The 9634-nt window shown below is 51.6% G+C and overlaps 1 pseudogene across 1 annotated transcript in view; it reads left to right on the top strand.

Annotated features, from left to right (window-relative positions):
* The first annotated feature begins 480 nt into the window (after positions 1–480).
* The window catches only part of LOC311531262 (C-type lectin domain family 2 member D-like), an 88296-nt pseudogene continuing 79142 nt past the window's right edge, over positions 481–9634 (top strand). Inside the window, exons 1-2 of the transcript in view lie at positions 481–573; positions 1142–1240. The product of the transcript in view is annotated as a C-type lectin domain family 2 member D-like (transcript). The remainder of the gene's footprint in view (positions 574–1141; positions 1241–9634) is intronic.

The following is a 9634-nucleotide window of genomic DNA, read 5'->3' as shown; positions in this document are numbered from 1 at the left end:
GGGGGCTGGGACAGGGACAAGGCTGTTTCGAGCCCCAGCCCCTCCCCTTCTGATATCCAACTCACACTTACTTCTAGGAGGATTGTGTGTGTGAGGAGGGTCTTCTCCCCCACCCCCCAGCTGGGTGCCTGTCACGGGTGGGAGGGGCCCGTAGGACATCAGGTCTCTGAGGCCCTGGGGGCGGAGGGGCCGATAGGAGTTAAGGGGTTTTAATCATCATGGCACCGCCTTTGGCAGGGGGTTGGGCTGCTGGGCAGGGAACAAGAAACCACAAATGGCCTCCCCCACCCCTGACCTGTTCTGCTTGGTCTGTCTCGGGTTCACATCGGCTGGAGAGTCTGGAGCAGGGATGGGGAGCCAGGGCCAGGACCTCTGCCTCGGCTTTGCTGCGCCAAATCGGACCCACTCAGACCGAGAGGAGCCGACCCCAGCCCAGCACCTGCAGCAGCGTCTGTGGCCTGAGTGTCGCTGAGAGGGACAATGGGGCCAGCAGCTGGGTTGCTGAGAGTGAAGAGCCGCTGTAGGAGTTGTGTGTTAATGGCAATGGACACCTGGAGACTGGAGGGAACCGAGGTAATGGGGCATCTCTGCCTGGGGGCAGGCTGGAGAGAGACACTGAGACTGCCTGGGGTGCTGGAAGGGGGCGTGGCCCTCCCACTTTTTGTCACTGGCCCCGCCCCTCCCCCTCCTCTTCCCCCTGAGGTCCCCCCACCCCACCTCTGGCTGGCAGCTGGAGTCCAGGCAGTTGCAGGGAGCCGTGGATGACCCTCCACTTGCCTGGGGTGGGGGGCTGAGAGCAGCCCCAGGTCCGTATCCCTCCCCCCAGGCTCCCTGCCCAGAGCAGGGGGAGGGTCTGTAGTTCCCCACAGCTGCGTCTTACCATGGCCCGGCTGCTGCTCTGAGGCCCTGCTACCCAGCCAGAGCCGGATCTTGGTAACAGCCCCAGGGTAGCTCTAGGGAGCCATGGACCCTCCATCTGCCCTTGGTGGGGGGGTCTGCCTGACCCTCTTGGCTCCCCTCCCAGAGAGTCTGACGGAAGGAGCAATCGACAGAACGGTGCATGTTCCAAGGCAGCTCCAGCCCCGGTGCTGTCAGTGAGACGTGTCCTCCCAGCCCTGCCTGACGGGTCTGTCTGTTTTAGACCCTCCTTGGAACTGCAAGAAAAGTCCAACCCGTAGAGTTGTGGTTGCACTGATAGTTGTATCGTCTCCTTTGATCGCTGCCATCATTGCTCTGGCAGGTGAGTTCCCAGCTTCCGCCCCGCTCCCTTCCCCTTCATCTACGATCTCCGTGCATCCCATTCCCCCGTGACCTACCACGCTCACTCCCTCCTCCCGGCCTGTCTGGCTTCTGCCCCTTGGACAGAGGATTCCTGGGGGATGTTCCTCACCGACCCTCCTCCTGCTCCCTCCCAGACCCCTGCACCTGGGCACTCTCTGTGTGGGGACGATCTGACTGACATTAGCCCCTCAGCCCACCTCTGAGCACTTTGGACCCAAGTCGCCTTTGCCATGCACCATGAAACAGTCCCTGTCCAGGGTGTCCAATGGGACAGGGTGCAGCGCTGCCCAGACAGCGTGTGCTCGTGCAGAGGGCATCTGTTTGCGGTGAACATGAACCCTGCTGTATCCCCCCGTCGTCCGGGGCAGGGCATGCTGGAGGCTGTCGGGGATGGGATTTCTCTACTGCCCTGGGATCTGATCACTGGGCCCCAGGAGGGTTTAGCAGCTGGCAGAGGGGATTGAATCCAGGTCTGTCTGCATTAGGAATCCTCTGTGCCGATGTCATGACATCCGTGCAGTTGAATTGGTGCAAACCGCTAAAGCAGACGCACTGCACTGGTGCACAAAGGAGCTTGCCTTGGTGCAGTTCGCTGCAGAAAGTTACCAGAGTGATCTGCACTGCTCCAGCGCATCTAATTGCTGTGTTCTCAATAGAGTGGTTGGCCTGAACTGAATCTTACAAGCTGCTGTGGACCGTGCCTGTGGGATTAGAGTCACAGTTCTGCATGTGCTCCGGGGAACGGGCTGAGCACTGCAGAGGGACGCTCAGAGGCTTTGGGAGTGTCTATCACTAACCTGTACACAGAGAGCGAGGCCTGCAGGGGGCTGGAAGGTCAGGCTTGCGCTGCCAGGGGTGGTGGTTTGAGAGAGCTGACCCATGGCAGGCCTGGACAAGGCTCCCCCAAAAGTGCCTCGTATGCCTGCTATGGATCACTCAAACGGGCAGACGTCCTCAGCTCATTCCACCCCTGCACCCTCCAGGTACAACCCGCACAAGGCATTCGACCAGGGTGAGGAGAACACCTGCAATGCCCTGTCACCTGACGTACTGAATTTGCCTCTGAGCCCATTTTCCCTTCCAGCTTGGGACTCCAGAACCCTGCCTTGTTGAGCCAGACATGCTTGCCATCTGCAAACACAGACCCAGGTCGGGGCCACACCCCCAACGCTGCAGACTTGAACCCAAAACTGCTCAGCAGGTCACCTGTCTCCAGCACCCAGCTCCCAATGGGATCCAAACCCCAAATAAATCTGTTTTACTCTGTATAAAGTTTATACAGGGTGAACTCAAATTGTCCGCCCTCTATAACACTGATAGGGAGAGATGCCCAGCTGTTTGCTCCCCCAGGTATTAATCACTTACTCTGGGTTAATTAATAAACAAAAGTGATTTCATTAAATATAAAAAGTAGGATTTAAATGGTTTCGAGTAATAACAGACAGAACAAATAAGTTACCAAGAAAAATAAAACAAAACACGCAAGTCTAAGCCTAATACATTAAGAAACGGAATACAGATAAATCTCACCCTGAGAGATGTTCCAATAAGCTTCTTTCCCAGACTGGACTCCCTCCAGTCTGGGCCCAATCCTTTCCCCTGGTACAGCCTTGTTCCAGCTCAGGTGGTAACTCGGGGATTTCTTATGACTGGCAGCCCCCTTTGTTCTGTTCCACTCCCTTTGATATCTTTGGCACAAGGCGGGAATCCTCTCACGGTCTCTCTGGGTTTCCACCCCTCCTTCTAAATGGAAAAGCACCAGGTTAAAGACGGATTCAAGTATCATGTGACATGTTCACATGTCCTGTGAGCCCCCCTCCATTCTTTCAGGACTGGCCCGCACGGATGCGGTGAAGGCTTGCAGGTGAACAGAGCCATCTACAGTCAGTTGTCCTAGCTAATGGGAGCCATCAAGATTCTAAGCCACCATTAATGGCCCACACTTTGCATAACTACAGTAGGACCTCAGAGTGATATCTCATATTCCTAATTTCAGATACAAGAATGACACATTCATCCAAATAGGATGAACACACTCAGTAGATTTGTAAGGTCTCATTACAAAACTTATTAGAGACCTTTTGCATAAAGCATATTCCAGTCACATCATATTCACACTTAAACATTTTTATAAAGCTTATGAAGTGCAATGTCACAGGGTCAATACCCTCAGAGGATACCTGCAGATAGAGGCTTCCCTGGCTGGTGGAAAGGCCTCAACTGCCCTGCTTCCCATGGCCAGAAGGCATTGTAGTACAGCTATTCTCAGCTTACCCGGGCCTATGTGGAGCGGAATGTACATTAGAGCAGCCCCAAGGCTGCTCTGACTTAGACCTGGTCAGCACAAATCCTGACGATTATTTGTCTACTCTCCGATCAGCACGGGCTGCCAGTGAGTTGGCCACCCAGGAAGCCTAGCCCCTGGCCCTTCCCCTGTGCCTGAGGTCCCGCCACTCCCCTTCTGCCCGCCTCCCTCCCCTTCTACCTACCTCTCCCCCGCAGGAGCCCAAAGCACCCTCACCACAGCCCACAGCCCCAGCACTGGACAGCAGAGGTCGGGGGGCGAGACCTCAGCCCCGGGGCACTGCAACCTCAGTGCCCACAGCCCCATGATACCTGCTGCCCATGCTGATCACGCTGTCTGGATTGAAGAGATTTGATGCAAGTTACCCTACTGTTCCCGTATCGTGTCCGAATCCCAGAGCTGTTGGCATGAAGACACCACTGGAAACGGAACATTCATTCATCCCTAAATCTGCTCAAAGTTTGTAAGTGCAAAGAAGAAAGGAATAATAAAATATATATAAGAGAACCCCTGAGATGCCTAGCTCTGTAAACAGTGAGAGGTGAGGAAACCCCTCTCGTGTGGGTGCATCGTATGGTGCCATGTGCACACCCAGCACTTCTCAAATCCCAGATGTTCTAATCCACATCCATCTCCTCGCCCTCCCATTCTCCCATCTCCTCCACCTCCATCTCCTCCATGTCGCTGCTGTCAGGGTCGTCCTGGGGCTCCGTCGGAGCCCTGGCTTTTGGGCTATCTGCTGCTCCATAGAAATCCCTGGCAGCATCTCCCATTGGCAGCTGCAATGTGATATTCACAGCAAAGTACGAAGCATGGTTGAAATCTACAAGCACAGAGCCCCGCGGCTGGGTTAGAGGCCAAGTGCACAGAGGTTTGTGCTGCTCATGCAGGTGGAGGGATGAAGGCAAAAACATCAAACTAGGAACCGAATTGGACAACCGTTTCACTGTAGACAAAGATCTCATGCCCCTCAATCCCGACCAGCAGCTCCCTGCTAGCCCAGTTTTGTCAATACTCCTCAGTCCCACCCCAGAGCCCCCTGCGGTTCTGGCCTTAGGTCACCCCAGACAGCTCTCTTGATTCTCTTCACTCCTTCTGTGGCAGATACAGGATACACAGCGGGGCGGTGTGCGGGTTTCCTTGGCACTCACTTCGAGTGAGCTCCATAACTCAAGGCTTCACCGTTCATTAGTAACACGCCAATTGCAACCCCACACCAGCCAAACCCATTCCCAGCGCCAGCAGGGCTTCCTTTCTGTTCCTTACCCGCCTTACAATTCTTGTACTGATCCCCATCTTCTCTAATTTAGCTAAGAATTTCCCACGTGATACCGTTTCAAATGCTTTACTGAAGTCCAAGGATATTAGATCTGCTGCATTTCCCTTCTCTAAACAACCAGTTCTCAGCTTAAAGAAAGAGCTCAGGTTAGTCTGGCCCCATCTACCTTTGGTTACATCCCCTTTTCCATTTACCTCTGTTGGAGACCCCAGGGCATGGCCACTAGTTAAGTTGAGGAGATGGAAGGCCATAAGGGTCGAAGAGGTCTCCCTGCTAAAGGCCTAAGGGCTTCTTCTCAACCCCTCTTAATAGAATTCAGGCCTGGCTGGTTTGAGTAAGCTCTTTTGCTCTTAAAACAATGTTGCAGCCACAGACAATGCCCCATAGTGTAAGGTTTGCTGACGCCAAGTTAACGATAATAGGAAAGAGAGGTACAAGGCCAGACAGGATGTGCTGGTTCTTTAAGTTGCTAGGAATGCTTGTTAGAGGTTGCAGGAAATAAATATTGTTCTAACCCATATAAGAAAGGCAGAGTATTTGTGCAAAGTTTTGATTGGCTGATGTGTAGTGCAGTAGCGTTAAGGAATATAAAAGTGTGTGTAAAGACCTGCAATGATGTGCAGGATTTGAGATTCTATTCTCCCTGTACCTTGTTTGCAGCTGCAAATAAACTTTTCTGCTTCCCCACCCCGTTGTGATTATTGAGTGACGTACACCGGGTAACGAACCCCCCCTGCTGTTGTTCGCCTCTGGCACTGGGTGCCGGCAACAGCTTTTGGAGTCCCAACGTGGGGTGACGAGGATGCAATTTAGCCTTGCCCAGATCGCTTCTGGAGGTCGAGGATTGCAGCGACAACCGACGCCCAGCACACACCAGTGAGTTCATTGGGGGCCTCAGAGGAGACGCAGTTTGATCGACCCCGGAGGGCACGACGGTGCAACGCACTCACATAGTGGAGAAGCAGCTGTGGGAGATGGTGAGGAACCGGTTCCTTGGATATAGGGGAGGAGCAGCTGCGGGCGACGTTGGGGAACCGGTCCCTTGGATAAGGTAGGAACCTTTTGAAATCCGGATTATATGCTCTGTTGGAACCTGGGGACGCCCACAGTTACCCTGTAGTTATGGGACAGGAACAGAGCACGGGAGGTACGGTATGATGCACGCCCCTAGAGTGTATTTTAGTAAATTGGAAGATATTTGGAACAGATCCAATGACTAAGGGTAAATTGAAGCGATTTTGTACGGCTGACTGGCCTCAGTACCAATTAGAGGACCAAGAACAGTGGCCTCCTGGAGGATCACTAAATCATAATACAATCCTCCAGTTACTCCTGTTCTGTCAGCGAACGGCGAAGTAGAATAAGCATTCGTATGCTTACTTGTTTATAACCTTATAGTCTCGTACTGATATTTTACAATGCTGTAATTTAACCCCGATTGGCCCTGTAGAAATTAATGTCAGTCCCTGGATCTCCACCCCAAATGTAATGGCAGATCCGGTGTCTCCTTCGGTCCCTACACCCACATAGAGTGAGGCTTCTTCGGCCCCTACACCCACACAGAGCAAGGCTCAAAGTAAGATTCCTAGTGAAGCTCATAGTGAGGTTCAGGCTCCATCTGCTGGATTATACCGCTTACTTACCAAGACTAAAATCGCCCCTAATGCAATAGAAAGGACAAGCTCTTACCATGCAGGTCTATACTCATGCACCTTTTAATCCTATGGACCTGGCCGCTTTCAAAGCACAGGATGGAGAATTTTCTATCAACCCAAGCAAGTTGGTATCGGTTTTTGAGGGATGTCTTAGCAGCTACAAGCCAGGCTGGGATGATTGTAATGTCCTTCAGCAAACATTATTGACTGAGGTTAAACAAGAACAGGTCATAGCTAAAGCAAGGAAAAAAGCGAAAAGGCAATATGACCAAGACCGTAACAATGTCCCGATCCCAGATAATCAAGTTCCTATAAAAAATCCTAGGTGGGACCCAAATGACAATCAGGCTATGACCCACCTCACCTCCTATAAGGAGCTGCTACTGTATAGACTCCGTCACGCAGCTGTCAGACAGAATAATTAAACTAAACCATAGAAGGTAGTGCAGGATCCAAAGGAAAGCCCTGGAGCTTTTTTGCAGCGCATTCGAAACACGATCCAACAATATACCAATGCAGATCCTAATAATCCACAAACTGAGGCAATTATTAAAGGAGTATTTACAAGCAGGGCAGCCCCCGACATTAAGAGAAAGCTACAGAAAAAGGAGGATTTGATAAGTATGACCATGGCACAGATTTTGGAAGCAGCAAATCAAGTGCATAGTTTAAAAAAAGTAAAAAAAAAAAAGCAAGTAAAATTAATGGTAGCGGCAATGCAGGCAGGCACGAAGGAAAGTAAACAAAAAAAAGGGGGCCGTGGACACGGACGTCCAGGCCCGCGAAAAAGACGACTGGGGCCCAATCAGTGTGCCCTGTGTCGGCAAGAGGGACACGAAAAAAATAAGTGCCCAAACAAAAAGAAAAGGGGAAGTACCTCTATTATGGCAATAAAAAACCAAAAATAAGGGTGTCAGGGAAAACAGATCATCCAACCCCCGGAACCCCGAGTAAAAATGCGGGTGGGAAAAGAAGAAATAGATTTTTTAGTGGACTCTGGAGCGGCGCGAACTGCTGTAAATCAACCGCTTCAGTTGCCAGTAGCAGACTCCCTCACTGTGACAGGAGCCACAGGCAAAGATACCAAGTGCCTAGTGTATGCCCCAGCAGAACGTGCTTTGGGAAACAAAACCATATCCCATAAGCTGGTATAGCTCCCTGAATGCCCAACACCGTTGCTGGGATGGGACCTGCTGTGTCGCCTAGGTGCCACCCTGCATTTTACTCCCGATGAAATAACCCTTACCTTACCCCCTGAAAATGCATAGATTATGACCCTTGCAGTTGAACCCTCGGCAATGCAAGCCCCAAAATGGGACAAGCGGGAAGTCCAAGTGTATCCCCTTGTGTGGGCATCAGGGATCCCAGGAAAAGCTACTCACCAAACCCCCATTCATGTCCAGCTCATACCCAGGAAAGGCCCGGTGCGGGTAAAGCAATAGCCAATCAAGAAGGAAGCCAAAAAGGGGTTACAGGAAACCACAGATCGATTTCCAACGTACGGTATTCTCCGGGAATGTCAGTCAGCCTGGAACACTCCCATTTTACCCGTACAGAAACCTGATAGCACGTACCGGCTGCTACAAGACCTAAGGGCAGTTAATGAACGGGTTAAGACTCTGCACCCTCTTGTCCCTAACCCCTATACCCTATTGGCTTCTATAGGGGAACAGTCTACCCATTTTCCAGTTCTTGATTTAAAAGATGCTTTTTTTGCCATCCCAGTTGACACCTCAGCACAGGAGATTTTCTCCTTCGAATGGGAGGACCGGCACAGAGTTAAAAAGCAACTTTGCTGGACAGTGTTAGCCCAGGGGTTTAAAAATTCCCCCACCCTCTTTGGCCAGGCTCTGGCCAGGGACCTAGAGGAGTGGGATAATAAAGAAGCCCTCCTTTTGCAATACATAGATGATCTGTTAATTGCCACTGTAGGCTTAACTCCCTGCCTTAAAGCCACCGTGAGTCTCCTGAATTTTGTGGGACTCCAAGGATATCGGGTAGCACGAAGTAAGGCTCAGATTGCTCTCCCGCAGGTACAGTACCTCGGGTTCTACATACAGCAGGGGGAACGCCAGCTTTCAAATAAAAAAATAAAAGCCATATGCCAAGTTCCTATCGCGAGTAATCGCAAGCGGCTCAGAGCATTTCTGGGGATGGCAGGCTTCTGTAGAATATAAATCCCAGAGTCTGAACTATAGGCTAGACCCCTGTATGACTGTGTAAAAGGAGCAGACCATGACCCCTTTCATTGGACCCCAGAGGCTGACAGGCCATTTAAAATCCTAAAAAACAAGCTAATGGAGGCCCCGGCTCTAGGTCTGCCAGATCTCTCCAAGCCATTTCAGTTGTATGTACATGAACGAAAGGAGGTGGCCCTGGAAGTACTCACACAGCTGCTAGGAGCATGAAAACGTCCGGTGGCATATTTTTCGAAATAACTGGACCAAGTAGCCAAGGGCTGGCCAGCGTGCCTGCGGGCAGTGGCAGCCACCGCCCTGACCCTGGCAGAAGCAGAGAAACTGACACTAGGGGGAACAATACAGGTTTTTACACCACACATGGTACGCGCTTTACTGGATGTTAAGGGCGGCCTCTGGCTCACACAAGCGCGTATGGCAAGATACCAAGCAAAGCTCTTAGAGAACCCTGAGGTCACGCTGCAGCCTTGTCCATCCCTTAACCCTGCCACCCTCTTACCAAAAACTGAGAAACAGAAACATGACTGTTTAAAAATCATAGATGCCCAATATTCTAGCCGCCCGGACTTGAAGGATGTGCCCCTCCCAAATGCAGATTATGAGTGGTACACTGATAGTAGCAGCGTGGTAATAAATGAGCAAAAAACGGCGGGTTATGCTATTGTAACCCTCAGTGACACCGTGGAAGCTGAAAGTTTGCCCGCTGGGACCTCTGCCCAGTTGGCTGAGCGAGTGGCCCTGACCCGTGCACTCGAACTGTCCAAAAAAAAACCAGGTCAATATTTTCACTGATTCCAAATATGCTTTTGGGGTGCTGCATGCTCCTGCTGGCCTGTGGAAGCAGAGGGGAATGCTGACAGCCCAAGGCTCCCCAGTCAAGTACGGGCCCCAAATCCTCCGGCTTCTAGAGGCAGTG

Source organism: Lepidochelys olivacea (assembly GCF_965140295.1).
Source record: "Lepidochelys olivacea isolate rLepOli2 genome assembly, chromosome: 14".
NCBI lineage: Eukaryota > Metazoa > Chordata > Testudines > Cheloniidae > Lepidochelys > Lepidochelys olivacea.
This window is presented reverse-complemented; position numbering and strand designations above follow the sequence as displayed.